The sequence below is a fragment of the Microtus pennsylvanicus genome, chromosome 6, assembly GCF_037038515.1.
Source record: "Microtus pennsylvanicus isolate mMicPen1 chromosome 6, mMicPen1.hap1, whole genome shotgun sequence".
NCBI lineage: Eukaryota > Metazoa > Chordata > Mammalia > Rodentia > Cricetidae > Microtus > Microtus pennsylvanicus.
This window is the reverse complement of record NC_134584.1, coordinates 95351968-95370619: the sequence shown is the minus strand read 5'-3', so window position 1 is coordinate 95370619 and position 18652 is coordinate 95351968. Positions and strand designations below refer to the sequence as shown.

At 41.1% G+C, this 18652-nt stretch overlaps 2 protein-coding genes across 5 annotated transcripts in view; one reads left to right on the top strand and one right to left on the bottom strand.

The window, feature by feature from the left end:
- Positions 1-18652, bottom strand: part of Bbs2 (Bardet-Biedl syndrome 2) — a 353246-nt gene that overhangs the window by 187330 nt on the left and 147264 nt on the right. The window lies entirely within an intron of this gene.
- Positions 1-18652, top strand: part of LOC142852273 (liver carboxylesterase 1-like) — an 86623-nt gene that overhangs the window by 34606 nt on the left and 33365 nt on the right. The window contains exon 1 of one of the 4 annotated variants that reach the window (XM_075976895.1): positions 16685-17051. The exons of 2 other annotated variants lie outside the window; for them this stretch is intronic. The gene's annotated coding sequence lies outside the window, so the exon portion shown is untranslated. Of the gene's footprint in view, positions 1-16684; positions 17052-18652 lie in introns of those variants that run through there. One more of the 4 variants, XM_075976894.1, reaches the window with a different exon arrangement.

Below are 18652 nucleotides of genomic sequence, written 5' to 3'. Positions count from 1 at the left end.
TCCTGATGTAGCCTGTGGTTAGTGCTTTTAGTCTCACTAGCAGATGAGTCTGAGTGTAGCAGTATCCAGGGTCTATTTGTTGGAGAGAAACTCTTTTTTGGAATACCAGGTACATTTTAGACCAAGATGTGAGCATGGCATTTGAGCTGCTTTTAGCCAAGCTTACATCTCTTCTATCCCAGCTCTGCTTCAGGGACAGAAGTTAGGCAAGGCTTTGTTCCTTGTGTGAACATAGTGGCTTCCAAGCTCACATGGAATAATACACGTTCAATAATATTTGCTGTCCTTGACACCAAACCTTGACCTAGTGTCAATCTCACAGTTAGCAAAACCCAGTAAACTATAAGAATAAAGTGTCTTCACAGAGGCAGGCCCGTGTCCATCCTGTTCTGTGTTATAGTTGAGTGTATAAATACGAGCTGGCAGAGAACTGAAATGATTATGTTGCTCTGCCCGCTTGTGATCAGAGAAATGACAGCCATTGCGGTTTGGTGGCAGAGTACAATTACATTATTCAGTGAATGGAATTAAAGACTGTAACTTTTGGAGTCAAATTGGGTTTGTGGAAAATGTGAAAACTGCTTTTCTGTAAGCCAGGAGTATAAAATTTCAGTCCTTTTATTTATCCATTCACAGTAGCTTCTGAATGCTAGGCTTTCAGAACAAGCAAGCAAATGGCTGCTGAATGTGTTCTGAACAAGCAGGAAATGACAGGCTGTTTTGTCTTCGCAGGGTTTTCTTATATCCTGTAGTGAGCAGGAGAATATCAATTACCACCTTAAAGAAGAACGAATTTGGAATAGTTCTGTAAGAATATCTTGGAACAAGCCCACAGCTAAAATATTTATCTGGCATCTGAATAGAGCAGGGCAGATACTGGCTAGGCTGTACCTTTGAACTGGCACTGAAGCATCCCTTCCTTCATTAGCCCTCTTAACCTGCCAATATCCCTTGATGTGTCAGCTTCCTGGAGCTGGGGAGCGCAGGTTGTCGTCTTTGGCCTAGAATCTTAAAATGGCTTGGTTCAGAAATCAGAAATGAGCATGTCCTTTTATCTTCTCAACATTTGACACTAGAGTGGATATGATTTGAATTAAAACCTTTTCAAGCATTGGTAGCCCTTCTCAGATGGCAGCCCTTGACCCTGTGTACCACATTGGTCTACCACTGTGCTCTGTGATCGATCTTATTTCCATTTGGGGATGTTCGATTCAGAGCTTTTCAGGTTGTAGCCTGATGTGGTGCCTTTGTTTGGCTGACGGCAGTTGCAAAGTATGGCTCTGTAATTACAAACCTTGGGGCCTAGGTCTCTGGTGTCCCCACCTGCCTACCGTGTGAAGAGTGGAGAGGAGCTCCGACTGCAGAGGCTTTTCCTTCTTGTTAGTTTGGTGTGAAGCTGAAGCTGAGAGTGGAAGGGCAGCATGCTCTGACACAGAAGCAGGTGCTTTGCTGTTGCTTAAAGCGTTTCTCTCCTTCACAGATGCCCAGCTTCCATTCTGGGCTTAAGTGTGGAGAATCTCAACATTGTTTAAGGGCAAGTTGCTGCTGTCATCCTGGACAAGATAGGCACAGGCCCACAAGCCACTTTGGTTTTCTTAGGGGACAGAAGGGCCAGACCTGAGTGATTGTGAGACAGAAAAGCCTGCCGCTGCTTTTCAGAAACCTGGGGCGCTTAATGCAATGCGGCAGCTACCAAGACATTTCACAAAAAGAATCTTTGTCTCCTAAAACATTTTTACAATCAGAACTGGACTGTTTGTTTAATATCTAAAACGAGGGGGTGGTGTTCAGGTCAACAGACTCTAAAGTGGACTGTGGATTTGCTAACTAAGTTTTATTATTATTATTGTATAATTTGACTTATTAGTTAGAATGGCATGAGCAGAAGGATATGAGGGATGTGTTCCTCTATTGCTTCTAAAAATGCAGTTGCTATCTTAAAGCAGGCAGACTACCATATGCTTATGATATACTTAATTTATGAGTTTATGATATACTTAATTTCCTCAGGAAGCAGAGTACATGGCTGTGCTATTCTCTGAGCATTCTCCTCTGCTGGACACTCCCATACTCAGTGTCTGTCAAGCTGTCACAGCAGGCCTGGCCTCTAAATGAGCAGGGCCTGGTGGACCTTGAAGGTTTATGATCATTTATAATGGCAGTTGGTTTTGTGATGAGGCCCCTATCCTAGATGTCTTAGCGTTGAAGAAATGTGGTAGCCATTAGTCATTCAAAGCTGCGGGTCATCCCTTCCCCACACTCCTGATTCATCTCAGATCTAGAAGTTTGTTTGTTTGTTTGTTTGTTCTGAGACAGGATCTCACTGTGAAGCTCCTGCTGATCTGGAACTCTCTACAGGCTACCCTTGAACTCATACAGATTTACCTGTCTTACCTCCTAAGTGCTGGTATTAAAGTACCACCACACTCAGCTGATACTTTTATAAAATACAATAAAAATGAATTATTAGAAAAAATAAAGACATATAAAATACAAGCTCTGCTTTAAAACATTAGGTTCAGTAGTGATAAAATTTATGTTAGTTACTATAAAAGTTTCTAACTGTATTCATGGTTTATTTATTTTATTTTACATATAGGAGTGTTTTCCTTAGTTTATGTCTGTGCACCACATGTATGCCTGGTACCCGTGGAGGCCAGAAGAGGATTTTTAATCCCCTGAAACAGGAGTTAGAGACAGTGTGAACTGCCATGTGTTGGGAACCAGGTCTTCTGCAAGAGTAGCCAGTGCTTTTAACTGCTGAGCCAGTTTTTCAGCCTCTATTCTCAGGTTTTGCACTTACCTTCTACAGACTAGGAGTAAGACATTAGCAGAGAAATACTCCTTTGCTTGTACTTTGAGTAATGTTCTGCCTACCTCTCTCTTGCCCTCCTTCTTGTATAGGAAAGTACAGGTCAAAGGCAAGTTTAAATTCCTGTGTTGTTTTACTGTAGCTAATGTCAGAGTAGCAAAGCTGATCATTTATTTAGCGATCATTTATTTTGTCCACATGGCAGCACTTTCTGGGCTTTCTCCCTTAATCTTCCTACCCACCCACTGAGGCAGATGGGTGTTTGCTGTCAACTCCCTTCTTCAGATAGGAATCTAAAGTCTTCAGAGGCTAGATTTTCACTCCAGTTCTGTTGACTGTACTATGGTCTTCGCTCCCTAGGTTTTGAATTTCCTTTATAGACTAGGATAATTAAAAAAGTAGATATTCAAGGTGTGTTTGAAGGAGGAAAAACTAGGCGTGTTCACTTGCCTTTGCTCATTAACTTATCTCCATTCTTTCTTAATAAACTATTTTCACACCTTAAATATTTTAAGAAAGATATACCATCTTATTTTCTTTTTTAAAACTGTAAATGTATATAGGCACATACATCTGTACAGGCATGAGCCAGAGGACATTGGATGTCCTCCCCTATTACTCTCAACCTTACTCCCCTGACACAGGATCTCACTGAACTGGGGCCAGGGTGTTGGCCAGTAAGCCCCCGGGATCCACTTGTCTTTGTCCTAACAGTGGTGGGGCGGGCTTACAGGTGTGTTCATGGCTAAAACCAGATTTTTGTGTGGGTCCTGGGGATCTGAATTTAGGTCCTCAAGCTTGCACAGCAAGCACTGTTAGGTCCTGCTTTTTTTTTCCCCCAAGAAACTAAACTGTAAAATAATGTTGCCTGAGTAAAAAGCTGGACAACAAACCATGATGCACAGCTCTGCTGGGTTTGGGCAGAGTTATATTCCAGGTGCTGCCTCCTTGGTGTTTTTTTCTGCTTGCTGAGCTGTCAGTTTAATTTATTGTGCAAAGCACAGCCTATTATTTCCCAGATTGCTGCCCTATAGGTGCACAGTTAGATTTGTGTGTGAACCAGGAGCAGCTTTTAGTTCAAAATGACAAGTTTTGCACTTGTGCAGAATAGGTTGTGTACAACTTCTTGTTTGATCATCTTTCTTTGTTTCGGAAGCAGAGCTTGAGTTAGAAGGATGATGCTAGAAGCAATTTAAAGGGCACATCATATTTTTCCTGTAATACCAGATTATTGATTGTTGACTTATTTGTAGGTTTAATGCAGACCCATTTCCTCACTTTGTGTCTGACTGGCCATTAAGCTCTGGCAGTGTGCCGGAATGTTGAAATCTTGTATCGTATAATATGGTTTGGCTGCCTAAGGGTATTATGTGTGTTTGAATTTTAAAGACACAGACAAAACTCTCAAATTTGCATGTATTCTAGAATATAGGAAAAATTTATCTACAGCATGATTGTTCACTTCTAGCAGACAGAAGTTGACATTCAGCAGAATAGTAATGCCTGACATCATACATGTCATCATTCTCTGGACTAACTGTCCCTTACTACACTGAGTCATGAAGGAAACACTAAACAGAACTGAAAGGGTGGTGACCAGTGCACGCGGAATGTTCATGGTTAAACACTGTGACAAAAACAAGAGAAAAAGAATTTATTTAGTTCACAATTCCAGGTTACAGACCATCCTGGCAGGGAATTGAAATCAGCAGGAGCTTGGGAGAACTGGTCGCATTACATCCATAGTCAGAACCCGAGAGCAGAGAATTGATGCATGTATGCGAATGCTCAGCATGCTCCTCTGTTCTTAAATAATGTAACTCCCTTCCTAGGAGACAGTACACAACGGTGGGCACACTTTTCCAGGTCAGTTACTGCAGTCAAGGTAGCAGTCCCAGACATGCCTGCAGACCATCATAATCTAGTTTCTCATTGAGTCTCCTTCCGCAGGTGATCTCACATGGTATCAAGTTGACAGTTTACTTTAGCTATCACAGTAAGCCTGGGAAATGGCTCCACAGCAACGGTCTTGACTGACATGCTACCTCATAAAGTGGTTGGAACAGCCACCATTTTGAAAGTATTTATCTGGACAATATACCAGATCTTAGGACTGTGGGATGTTCTGTTTGAAATGACAAAAGAAGACTACTAAATCAATAGAATGTTTGCCTTCCATGTGTGAGGCTCTGGATTTGATCCCTAGTACCACAACTGGATGCGGTGGTGCACACCTGTAATCACAGCACTCAAGAGGTGGAGGTATGAGGATCAGAAGTTCAAGATCATCCTCTCCTACATTCTGAAGTTGAGGCTCAGCTGGGCTATATGAAACCCAGGAGAGAGAGAGAGAGAGAGAGAGAGAGAGAAGACATTCGCCCATTCGCCACCACCACCCAGTGGCATATTTGTAAATGAAGTGAGGAATTAGTATGTGACACATACATTAGAGATTATCTGAAATAACTATGACTACTCAGAATAATTAAGTGCCTATAAAACGATATGTGGTGTTTTATTTTGTTCTATAATTGAGAAGCATTCCATTATGTGAAAAAGGACCCAAAACACATTGATTTCATTGAATCATTTTTGTTATCCTCCTCAGACCATTCGGAATGCTATTCCGAAAATCTGCACCTTTGCCCTGGTTTGGAAGATTTTGGGGGAAGAAATTAGCCAGAATCTTATCTGAACTATTAGTGGTATATCAGAACACTCCTGCTATCTGTGTAATACTTGTCCATTACTCACTCACTTTTACTGTAGTACTTGAGATGGTCCAGTGATGTAGGCCTCACTCTTCTTTATTTAGGAATTATGATGGTTAATGTTAATTGTCAGCTTGACAGGATCTAGAGACTCCAGGGAAATAGGCTTCTGGACACACCTGTAGGGGATTGTCTTGATCATGTTAGTGGATGTGGAAGACCTATCTTAACTGTGGGCAGAGACATTCTTGCATGTGCACATTCATCCTTCTGTTTTCTGATTGTGATGAAATAGGATCAGCTATTTCAAGCTTTTGCAGCCCTTTCGCCTCTGCCGTGATGAACTGTACTGTCTTAGTGAGTCTTCAATTGCTGTGAAGAGACACCATGACCACAGCAACTCTTATAGAGGAAAGCATTTAATTAGGCTGGCTTACAGTTCAGAGGTTTAGTCCATTGTCATCATGGTGGGGAATATGGCAGCACACAGGCTGACATGGTGCTGGAGAAGTTGCTGAGAGTTCTATATCCAGATCTGCAGGCAGCAGGAAGAGAGAGACTCTGGGCTTGGAATGGGCTTTCTGAAACCTCAAAGCCCACTCCCATTGACACGTTTTTCCCAACAAGGCCACACCTCCTAATCTTTTCAAATATTGCCACTCTCTGGTGACCAAGTATTCTAATCTATGCGCCTGTCAAGCCTTTCTCATTGAAACCACCACATGTAACTTGAGCTATGAGCTAAGATAAACCCTTTCTTTCTCAAGTTATTTTTGTCAGAATATTTTATTACAGCAAAACCAGAAGACACTAAGACAGAAGTAGAAGAAATTGACATCAGAAGAGATTAGTTACCGTCAAGTGTGAGACGTGCAGCCAGGTGACAGCGTGGCTTGCTTTTGCTGAAGAGAGCGTCAAGTAGTAGTCTGGTAGAGTGCCTTTCGTGCGGCTGTGTTCTTCAAGCACTCTAAGCCAGTTCTTGCTGCTTTTTGGTGGGCTTTGTTGTTTTAAAAAGATGGTCTCATGTAGCCCAGTCTGCTTTCCACCTTATCTAGATAGCTGAGGATAACCTTCTGCTCTTCTTCCTATGCTGGGATTACAACTGTGGGCCACCATGTCTGACTTGATTTTGTTGTATGTTTGTGGGCACATATGTGTGCATGGTCATTTGTTTGTTTTGTTGTTGTTTTGAGGCAGGGTCTTGCTTTCTAGCCCAGGCTGCCCCAGATTCACAGTCCTCCTGCTTCAGGCTCTGAATGCTGAGCTCACAGGTATAGGTCAGCATGCTGCACTGGTTCTTTCACTGGTGGCTTTATTCGTGTTTGCTCTTGAATAGCTTCTTGTCTGTTTTATTTGAAATGATGCGTCTATCTATTTCTTCCTAGGTGAAAGATTTGGGGGGCTGGTGAAGTAGCTCAGCAGTTAAGAGCACTGGCTGCTCTTCCAGAGGTCCTGCCTGAGTTCATTCCCAGCAACCATATGGTGGCTCACAACCATTCAACCATTTGTAAGGAGATGTGGTGCCCTCTTCTGGCCTGCAGGCAGACATATAGGCAGAACACTCTATACATAATAAATAAAAAAGAAAATCCCTAAAAATAAAAAAACGGAAAACTTCGGGGGTCAACCATCTGGCTTATAAGGATGTATAAGGTGCTACTTAGGAAAACAATTTGTACTCATAGCTCCTGTGAACTTTATGATAAATAATGGCAAGCCCCATTTTTTCCTCTTGAAGAAATACTTTGGAACAAAAAGTCACACAGATGTTTGCTGTTGCTGTTAACACATCACTGTTGTGTGAAGGACTTACTTGACATGTTTTAAGTCTTGTCATACTAGAGCCCATCAGCCACATTAAGGCTACATGAATAGGTTCTCGACGCCAAGTAAATGCAAACTGGCGTATGAAAACAACTTTGGATCTGTAGGTGGACCAGAATGTCAGGGTTTAGAGTAGACCAGAAGACTCCGATTGTTGTATACTTGATCCTTCTCCCACTTCCCTCCCTTTCATTCTTGCTCTCCACCTCTCCTCTGTATCCTCCCTACCGCCTACTCCATTTGCCTGAGCCTTTGCAGACAAGCTGACAGCAGATGCCGACACCAATAATGAAAATGGACCAAACCAGATCTGAGTGCCCGGACCAGAGTGAGGTGGAGGATATTTTCAGGGTTAGCCCATCCCTCTGTCCTGCCTGCTGAGAAAGGTCTGCTGTTCCCAAGGCTTCTGTTGTAGCCTCACTGTAGGCACTGACCCAGCTGACAGACACAGCAGGGGTGGAATGAGCTGGGCCTTGTAACTGGCAAGTGCCCCTTGAGGTCTGACCTTGCTTCCCCTTCTGGTTAGCCTGCTGCCATGAATATTCTCTCAGTACCAGTTCTTATTTTCTGTTTGCATTCTCATAAAAAATTGAACTGTATTTTAGCAACATTCAGCGAATTTGCTCATATCTTATCCTTTTCTCTTGTTTTCTGAGACAAGGTCTTACTATATAGCTCAAGCTGGCCTTGAACTCAGGAACCTAATGTCACAGCCTCCCAAGTGCTGGGATTACAGGTTTATTCTGTTCTTTTAATAAGTACCCTGAAAATTATTTCTTTACTTTTAGATCATTGCTTAAATTCTCTGCTAATTTTCTACTTTTGGCTTCAGCTTGGTGTTGAAGATGTGTAAAAATTTTTTGTTATCTGTAGAGGTTGGAGTGAGATTGTTAGAACTATTGGTTCTTTAATGAGAATTGCACGGAACAGCAGAGTAAGTAAGAGGGTGGGAGAGAGCAGTGAGAACAAGACATTCCCCTCGCACTTTGGGAATGAAGTTGGGAGTTAATCTACTGTTTGGCTTCATGCATGCCAGTTCTTAGCTTTGCAAGCTCCTGTGTCTTTTTATGTTTCTCTGGGAGGTTTACCAGAGCAGCACATGTGTTACAGAGCCTGCCAGGGAGGTCTGGGGCCACACGCTTCAACTCTGTCTTTTGTATTCGCTTTCTGCCTGATGTCGACTTTAGTTTCCTTCCGTACAACTCTCATGCTTTCTGCACATTTTATAGCTGGAAGCAGACTTTTGGTTAGTGGTTAAAGTGTGGCGCCCAGACCAGTAGCATTTACATCACTTTTCAATTTCTTAGACATAGGTATGCTTAGCCCTCACAGAGTGATTAGCCCTAGGATGAAGCCTCTATCATGTATGCCTTAATAAGTGAATCTTATATGTGAACACAGAAGTCACTTTTCTAGATGTTCTCATGGTTTCTGGATTTACTCTACCTGTAAATAACCCCAGAAAATATTTTTATTAAATAAATTTTAGCACCAACCTATGGAGCAGTTTATCTTGAGTCGCTAAAAGATACCTAACCATTTGTAATGGATTTTGTTTGGTTGGTTTTTATTTTTTGAGACAGGACCTCAAGCAGCCCATGCTAGTGTCAAACTTACTATGTCACCAAGGCTGGCCTAGAACTCTGGATCCTCTTGCTGAGATTATAGGTGTAGCCAATACGTCCTTTTTAGAACCATCCTTGTTTTTAGCTCTGTGTCGTCAAGGACACAGTGGTCAAGAAAATGTATGCTTGACATGCCTGTTATGACTTAAGATTTGTCAATTATAATTTTTTTCATTATGGGAATATTGAATATAAAATTGAGGCTGTAGCTCAGAATTTACACTCTTGTCATGTAGAGGAAAATGAAAAGGAGAGGGAGTCATAGGAAAGAGTGTGGGATTAATAATCCCATTTTGTTGATCATTACTGTCCTCTCTGATGCTGTGAGTGGATGTTCAATTGCTTCTGTGAGCATTAATAATTCATGGGTGGACTATGCCAAAGGAAGCCTTAAATTTGGTCTCTCAGCAGATTAAATAGATCGTCTGCCATCAGTAGGAGCCAGAAGAGATGAAAGATGGACTTGTTTTTATTCATTAACTTGATTCCCTTGCATTTCTCCCAGCCTCCTTTCCGCATTCTGTTTGCCTTTGCACCCCACTGCAATTAGCTGAATGCTGGAGATCTTGGTTTACCGTTAATGTCATTAGATTTTGCTTTTCCTTAACTGCAACTAACAACAGATGTCATGAGAGAAAGCAAAGGAGCAGAATAAAGTATCTCCTTGGAAATGTCTAAATCAGTCTGCATACTTAAAATGTATTAAATGTGCAGCCCATGTTTTAGAAATCATTTAAAATGACTTCACTTTACTTTGAGGAATAATCCTGTTACATCCTATAGGTCTGGGGGAAGGTTCCCGTTTTACAGACAAGGAAACCTGGGCATAGAGCAAATGACTTGTGTGTAGTTACCTAGACCCCATTTCCTTTGGAACTAACTTCACCTTCAGTGTGTGTTTCATGAGATGTCTCTATTGCTTAATTTCAGAGTTTGTATGTGAGTACTTTAATGAGGTTCTTCAGTTTTAATAATTTGCCAAAGTGCATGGTAGTCTGAGAAACTATGAGTATACAGTGTGGTGTTCACAGCTGTAGTGTCCTTCATCTTCAGAACTTCCAGATAACACCTTGCCAGGCAGGGACTTACTTAAGTACACATCCTGAGAAGGATGCTTGTGAAGTGGATGTCGAGTCCCTGTGTGCATGACATTGTCAGTGTTTAGGGTTTGTGACAGGATGTGGCTGTTTGAAATGCGCAGTAGTGAGAAGGTGCGAGGTGACAGAACTGGAGGTATTTCGTCTCCTCGGTTGTTTGCTGTGGACTGGTGTGAAGAAGCAAGATGATAAAGCAAGACACTTGTTTTTAGAGTCATGTGCATCATGGCCTTTGTCTGTTGGAGAGAGCAGTGCGGGGAAAACAGACTTCCAGATCACCCTATTTAAAAAAAAAAGATTTAAAATTGCAGATTCCAGTGTTCCTAATTTAGAGGTGAGAACCTGACAGTGTTTTATAGGGTAGCATAAAGCATGTAGGACTAAACAGGGTGCTCTGAAGTGGCAAGTGAGGACAGGCCAGGGGTGTCATCTAGAGCCACTATCCCTTGGGTCATCAGTTTTTACTCTGATTATTTTCTTTTACTTCTTTTTCTTTTTGGTTTTTTGAGACCGGGTTTCTCTGTGTATCCCTGAATATTCTTAATCTCACTCTGTAGACCAGGCTGGCCTCACTCAGAGATCCACCTGCCTCTGCCTCCTGAGTGCTGGGACCAAAGGCGTACCATGCCCAGCCTCTGATTATTTTCTTAAGACTTAATCCTTGAACATAGTTTTAGTATATTTGGTACTAAATACTTAAGGAATGATATTAATTTTATAATAGGCATGAAAAATAAAAGTCCCATGTATAAGTCTCCTTCATAGAGTAACCTTTACAGCTATATTTATGTACACACGTGTGTGCCACAGTGCACATGTGTAGGTCACAAGACAGCTTGCAGAGTTGTTCCCTCTTTTCTACCCTGTAGGTTCTGGGGATGGGACTCAGGTCATCAATCTTGGCAACAAGTGCCTTTGCCCCCTGAGCCATCTCACTGGTCAAGAAAAAAAATTAAGAATGTATATTTTGTATGCAGGAATATGAAATTATGACCCCAGAATGACTTAGTTTTTTGTCCCATATTTAAATTGTTGAGGACTGGGTAAATTTAGTAATCCTTTTCTTTTACTAAAAAGCCCTTTGTTTTTATCTACAATTTTTCAGATAGAATCTCACTATGTAGATTTGGGTGGCTTGGAACTCAGACTCATCGAGCTCACCTACTTCTGCCTCCCAGTTGCTGGTACTAAAGGTGTGTGCCACCACGCCCTATCAAATAGTCTTTTGTTTTTAACTAGTAACCTAAAAGTAGAAAGAATAAAGATGTGCAGCAAAAGCTTGCATGGGAATCAAGATCTATTTTCCTTCTAAGATAATAGTAATAACATACTCTGTCTTACATTAATAAACAAATCCACGCTCTGCATATGTGGATTTATAAGACAGATCTTGGGATATTTCATTTTAGTATTTCTTCACATAACAGCTTATCTACCAAATGTAAAATAGATTTTAAGAGGATTCTGTTTGCAGTCAACCTGGCAGAAGCACATCTGTTGTGTAAAGAACACTGGCAACAAGATTTAGCAAGCTAAAGACCCTTCTTTTGAAACCACAATTGCCCTCCATATCGTAATGTCAGATTCCCAGAAGTCTGGGGCTCAGGCCCCTTGCCTGGCTGTTTCTCTCAGTGCACTGTCACTAGACAGTGAGCTCAGCAAGGAGCAATAACATCATGTCCTGGACTGAAGTAAGAACCCAGGCCTGGTGACTGACTGTAGGACCCTGGCCAGAACCTCAGTTTCCTGCACCTCATTTCCTTAACTTCTCCTACAAAGGAAATGAGTTTTCTCAGTACTTTTATAGCTATGAATTTTGTGAGTCTTTATGTACTTTTATTATATTTTTTGTCCCTCTCACCCCCTCATTTGTTTGTTTTTCCAGACAGGGTTTCTCTGTGCAACCTTGGCTGTCCTGGGACTTGTTCTGTAGACCAGGCTGGCCTTGAATTCAGAGATTTGCTTGTCTCTGCCTCCATAGTGCTGGGATTAAAGAGTGTGCCACCTCTGCCTGACCTGTCCCATGTCTCTCAATACTGATGTCTGTTAATGTGAGAGCAGAGAGACAGAGACAAGACAGTTGGCTGATAAGAAAGGAGCTATTATTTTGAGTTTCTCAAACCCTGGAGACTCCTTCAAGCTATAGTAAATGTCTGTAATCTGAGCACCCAGAAGGCAGAAGCAGGAGGATCACCAGTGCTAGTTTGAGGCCAGTCTGGACTACATAATGAATCTGTCACAAACTATAGTGGATTTCCTGATGGAATGTTTGTGGAGGATCTTTCTTCATCCTATTTCAACTCCTTGGTTACTGCCTTTCCAGGGAGCTGCTGCAGTTTTCCTCTCAAATTCCTTGGGGTTTAAATATATTATATCATATCATATCATATCATATCATATCATATCATATCATATCATATCATATCATATCATATCATATCATATCCTAGCTCACTGTTAATCCCCTCCCCACTACTATATTTACTCAAAGGAGAAGAAGACAGAAAGAGCCTTGCCTCCAGGTGGCAGGAACACCCCTGGCAGGGAGTGCTCATTTTTCCTTTCCATGTTTCTTGGCCCCTGGGCCAACTGGGCTAGAATGTGAACAAGAGATAATGAACCTTGACTTGTTTTACTACACAATAAAGATATAACCGAGTCATCTTTTTAATTGACTAATTCAATACAGTAGTGGTAGTGTTCCTCATACAGTATTCTGGATAAAATGTATGTCGCGACTGAGGATTCCTGTTGGTTTTCAGCTGAATTGTAAGGATAGGTGAGCCGTGAGTGCCTTCTCACCGACATTGGCTGAGAGCCTCCTCTTTCTCCATCCTCCTTGGCTGTGAGAAGGCAGCTGACTCTGAGAAGTGAGTGCTGTTGATAACAGTGCTTAGTCACAGGAAGTTTGGCTGGTGCCTTTCTGATGTTGGCTGAGAACCACCTCAGCATCAGCCTCATTACCTAAGACTGGAATTATCTCAGGAAGCTGAAGAAATTTGAAAGAACCAACAACAACCAAAAATACTATCTGCTTCCCTTTTCAGCAGTCATCTGTCTGCATCTTCTACTTAGGTGAGGCATAGTGGACTGGAGTGGTTTTGTTGAGTACTTATAAAAATCATATGGTAGCCACCAAAGATAATTAGAATTATTCTAAGTTCTAGGCACTGCCTTCCAGAACCACCTCCCTGTCTTCATCTAGAAAGTCAAGGCTAATGGTCCTACAACAGGACCAAACTGACCAGCTGAGTGGGGATGCCCTGAGTACTGAGGCAGTGATGAGTTCTGGGGAGGCTGGAGAAGACTCCTTAGAGAGTGGGGACCTGACCGGACCTTGAGAGATGAAATGGGTTTAGCTTGCAGAAAGTGAAAGAGGAGGATATGAGGTCACAACCTGACCAAAACCAGGACGGTACGTGAAAGTGATGTGCTAGAAAGTGATTCTTTCTGCCTGCACATGAGGGCATGATGTGTTGTGGACGAAATGACTGCCAGCCGTGGAGTGTGGGCAGCATGTGCTCCTGCAAGTTTGAGAGCAGGTACATATTCAGAAGAAAGGAAGGATCTCAGCTATCCAGAATAGTTGAGGGAGGAAAATAGTGTTTGTAGTCAGCTTAGCCTTCATGATGAGTGAGACCCTGCCATTAAAAAAACAAACAAACACAATAGAGTGAACACACTAGTAATACTACTTGATCTTCTCAGCAGCCCAGGGGACCTGGCAAAACAGAGCCCACTCATAGATTGGGAAAGTTTGATTTCTTAGTCTCCTATGTGTGGTCATTTTACTTATAGAACTGTACAGTTGCTTACATGAGTATGATTTTATCTGACAATAGCTATAATTCTGTGTGAACTATAGAATTTCAGTGGCCTTCTTTTCTGTTCTATAAACTTACATTTATATTATTTCATTTTAATAGCTATTAGACATGTAAGGTTTTAATTTACTTGAGCTAATCTTTTAAAAAAGATTTATTGATTTTTATTTGTGTATATGTGTGTATGCCTGCATGAATTTATCCCTACCACATGAGTGCAGGTACACACGGAGCTTAGAGGGTGTCTGATCCCCTGAAACTGGAGTTACAGTTGTGAGTTGCCTGATGTGGGTGCTGGGAACTGAACCTGGGTCCTCTAAGTGCATTAAGGGCTCTTAACCACTGAGTCATCTTTCCAGCCTCTAAGATGGGGTCCTACTATATAGCCTAAACTGACTTTGAGCTCACTATATAGCTCAGACTGTCTTTTGGATTTGAAATCCTTCTGCTTCTGCTTCCCCAGTACTGAGATTACAAATATGAACCTGCATTCCCAGTTTTGCTTGTTTTTAGTGTCTAGGGCTAAATTGGAAAACTGATTGCCATTTAAGAGTGGGTGGGTTTGTGTTTGGCTAGTGATACAAGTAGAAACACCACTTTTGTAAATACACCTTCCTAGTGTTTTTCTAACCTCTACATCCAGGCACTAGGTGAAGGAAAATTAGCTACCACCTCTGTGTTCTCTGCCTTTTCTGCCAGAGTGTTCTGCAATTCGGAGCCAAACTTCTTACATGGTTTCCTTAAAAATGGTCATTGAACTGGGGGGAAAGGACTCTGAGCTGCTTTTAGAATTTTCTCTGACACAAAGAAATATCCACTTAGTTTATATTTGGGGTTAGTAAAGAATAAAAGAAAGTCTTACAGACTCAGTGCAGTGAGAATTTGCTTTTACATAAACAAAGAGGGTTTTCTCACTCCCCTGTGTATGACCCTCAGATTCTACATCAGTGAGGTATTTTGACTTTTACCACACTTGGGCCTTGTTCTTTTTTTTTTTTTCTTGCACCTCCAATCTCAGACAGAATTCTTATTGCTGCATGTCTGCTATGCTCAATACAGTATTTATTTGATCAAAAACAAACAGTTTGCTTCTTGTATTGGTCCAGAGAGAGGTCCCCCAGGATTGTCTTTTGTCCAGTAATTGGAACATAAGCTGAGCCTGGTTAATTTCAAAGCTACCCTCAGCACATGCTCCCGCTGTCCTCCCTATGCAGTGCTGAGCTATTGGTGATACCTTGTATTGGGTATGGAACAAAAACTTGAATGTTGAATGTTAGAAGCAACCGTTGTGACCTCTGCTGTGCCACTGAATAGCACTGTGAGTGTAGTTCATTTTAAGTTAGGGTAAGAAGACTGAAAAGCTCTTCAGCTTTATAGGCTTGTTAGCAATATACATCTCCAAGTTAGGAATTTGCTGCTGTCGCAGAGAAAAATGGGCAAACGTGGGTTTTCTGTGTCAGTGATGTAGGTTCTCTCATTGTTGGACTCAGTGTTCCAGTACCGGTGTGTAGTGTGATCCTGTGTTTATTCTTGTTGTTGAGGGCTTTGATTTGTTTTTATGAGACAGAAATGTCGGAAGCGTCTCAATTTTGGGTATTTGATAGAAGTTTTGATGTAAAAAATGTTAATTAGATTGCTTTTCTTTAAAGCACCAAAGTCTGTAACCTGGTTCTGTTTCTTAAAAGATAAATGATGGTGGTAGATTAAACAACCTTAAGTAGCCAAACTCTAAATACTAAAAAGCCAGATCAATATTTATGTAAAAGTACATTATGACATTGGCAAATGTCCTAGATCACTCAGGTTCTGTAAGTGTAGGTGTCGGGTTTGCAGCCTGTGCCATAACCATGGCCCTCTCCCTAACTGACCTGACTTTAACCATCTGGGCAGAGGTCTTGGGCAATTTCATCTTTGCTCTTACACAAAAACGTTTCTGCACTTGCATACTTATTTGCTGCATTGAATTTCCTTTTGTTAAAAAGGGAAACGTTAGTATTTTGATCTTTAATTTTCAAGTTATATGTTAAACATATGGAGGAAAAAATACCCCTTTCTGACAAGCACCTTAAAAATCATTACAGTAAAATGGGAACATTCATTACATACACATCGTATGTTTTCCTCTAAATGTTGTGCTAAGAAGTGACAGTTGAGCTGAACATATGTTAATAAAAGGCCTGCATTCACTGTGTCACTGACAGTTTCATTGGCTGTATATTCCTGAAATGCAAATAACCTCCGTTCTTTTCAAAGATATAATTAACTCGAATAGTTATTTAGTATAATCTTTTAACTACTAAGAGACCAAGCGTTTAAGACGGTGAATTTACTGTTCTCTCTGAAGGGCAGTGCAGTTGACAAGGGCACAGTGGGCTGAGATATTCCTGCATGTTGAAGCCACATATTCCGTAGACTAAAATGACAGAATCTGCCTGCTGCTGTATAAAGTCTTTTAACTACCATTTATTTTAGCATCATGACATGTGCAGATTCCTGCTGCTCAGTTAAGGGACCAGCTTTGCACAATTGGTGTTGCAATCTGTGGCCACAGCACTGCATCACAATGCAGCAAATGTATTTTCCACCTGAACTGAACATGACAGAGAAGTGATTATTAACCATGCAAGATGTCGGAAGTCATCAAAAATTCACATCAGAGGAATTGTGGTGGCTTGGGTTGTAGGAAAAAAGTATCATAGCATTCCTTGCCTACATGTTGTCTCTCCCCCTCTTTAATCTTAACTTGGTACAGTCCGTTAACAATAAAATACCCTTCTGTAACCTATAAACTGTTCTCCCATCAGTTTATGCTTGCAAACTGATAGCTGACTTCTCTGAATCCGTGTGGAACACTTCTGATGGTGATGCTCTGCTCAGGGAGTCTGCCATGCCCCTCCTGTTAAGGGGGTGCTACAGTCTCATTGTCTAATTGGACTCTAGGGCTCCAGTCATATCAGCACTTGCAAAGAGGTTGGGTTTTTCTCCTTCTTTCCTCTCTCTTTCCTCCTCCCACCGGACTCTTCAATTGAGGCAATTTAGGGTGGGAAACCTTAAGCACTGGTGCCGGCCGCGTTCACTCCACTAGAAGGGTACGGAAGAGCTGCAGTGACTGGCAGCATCAGCTGGGCTGCAACTCCTTACATTTTTGAGAGCGGCAGGTAGGATTTCTTGTTTCATAAAGATATTAAGATAAATGTGCCCTGTTGACAGAGTGGTAGCATGTTGCAGTGTCTTTGAAAGATAAGATCTTGGTTTGTGTGAAATTTTGAGATAAATTTGGTAGCAGTTAAGTAATTTGATAGAAAAAGTGTTTGATTCTTCTGAGAATCTCTCAGATTTGTGCCTTGTCATGTTAATATTTTTCTTTAAAAAAATTGGGTGGGGCAGAGAATCACTTAAAGATTCAAAGAGTTGGCTTATTTATTTATTTGTGGATTTCATCTTTAAGTAGCAAGTAGTGTGGACTTTCTACAAGATTTTTAAAAGAGACAGGTGAAGTACAGAGTTCTTGTATGATGTAAAATATGAAGATAAAATTTCTTTTCTTTGATAAAACCAGTTCCTTTAGAATTGAAGAACGTGTGTGTGTGTGTTAAAGAATCCTGTAACTTATGATTTCTGTCTAAGAAAAAATTACTGTCAAAGATATTTGGAATTGTCTCACAGGGAATGTTTTAGCATAAGATTTTAAATGAGAAAATTAAATATTAGCTTCTAATATATAAATCTTAATCATCAGTTATTGGCAATTTAGATTAAGAAAGCTGTTTTTAATTTCTTAAACTTCAACTGAGAAGAATATGTGTTTTTTTACATATATTGTGCATATATTTCAGTTTCTTCAGGGAGAAGTAAAATGAAAATTTCCTAGTTGTATGAACATTGTCTTGGAGAAAAATGAGATAATAATGTTTCTATAGGTAATATTTAATAGCTTGATTAATATCAGAAATAAATTGTTTTTAATTCAACATTTAACCTGTTCATTGTCACACCTTAAAAACCAGCAAAACAAGAAAGATGATATATATGCCTTATCTATCTCAAAACTATTTTATTGTGGGAGCGGTAGGGGCTAGAGCCCTTTTTGAAGCTCGGACTTGGAAATTGCTCACCTGGCAGAGGGCTTTGGCCCCTTCAGAGGTGGGACTTTCCTTCACTAACAATAGAAGCTGGGGAAGCTGTCCAGTGGGAAATGGAGAGACCTGCGCAGGGAGGGGAGCTGTCAGAATTTGGCTTCACTCAGCCCTGGGGGGTCTGGTTACCAACTAAGATTCCTTTAAAACTCTGACCTGGTGCAGCGCTGCACAGAATTGATTTCTGAGATGAGACAATAGCCGTGGTGGTTTGCATTTTGTAAAAGATGGAGGAACCTCTAACACTGACCCTGTTCAGGGAAATGACTCAGTTAGCGGTGCCTTGGTACAGTTATACATTATTTCCTTTTTTTGAAGTGGGTGGATGCCAGTGCCTTCATCAGAGCTCCTTCATGTAATGTATGGAAAATGTCTCATCCACCATTTTTAACAATTAGCTGTACCATGGGCGAGGCAAGCTGGATGGATTCTGAAGACAACTGCGGGGCCATTCCATTTGCATTAGCTGCTGTGGCCCAGGACCTTTGTTACTGTAAAGAATGTCAACCAGAACATATTCCGTAGAGAAGAGTTGGTTTTAGGAAAGGGAAAATATTCCAGAAAGAAAATGGAATCCTTTTGTCTATAGTAGGTATTTCTCGTGTAGCTGTAAAAGGTTGAAA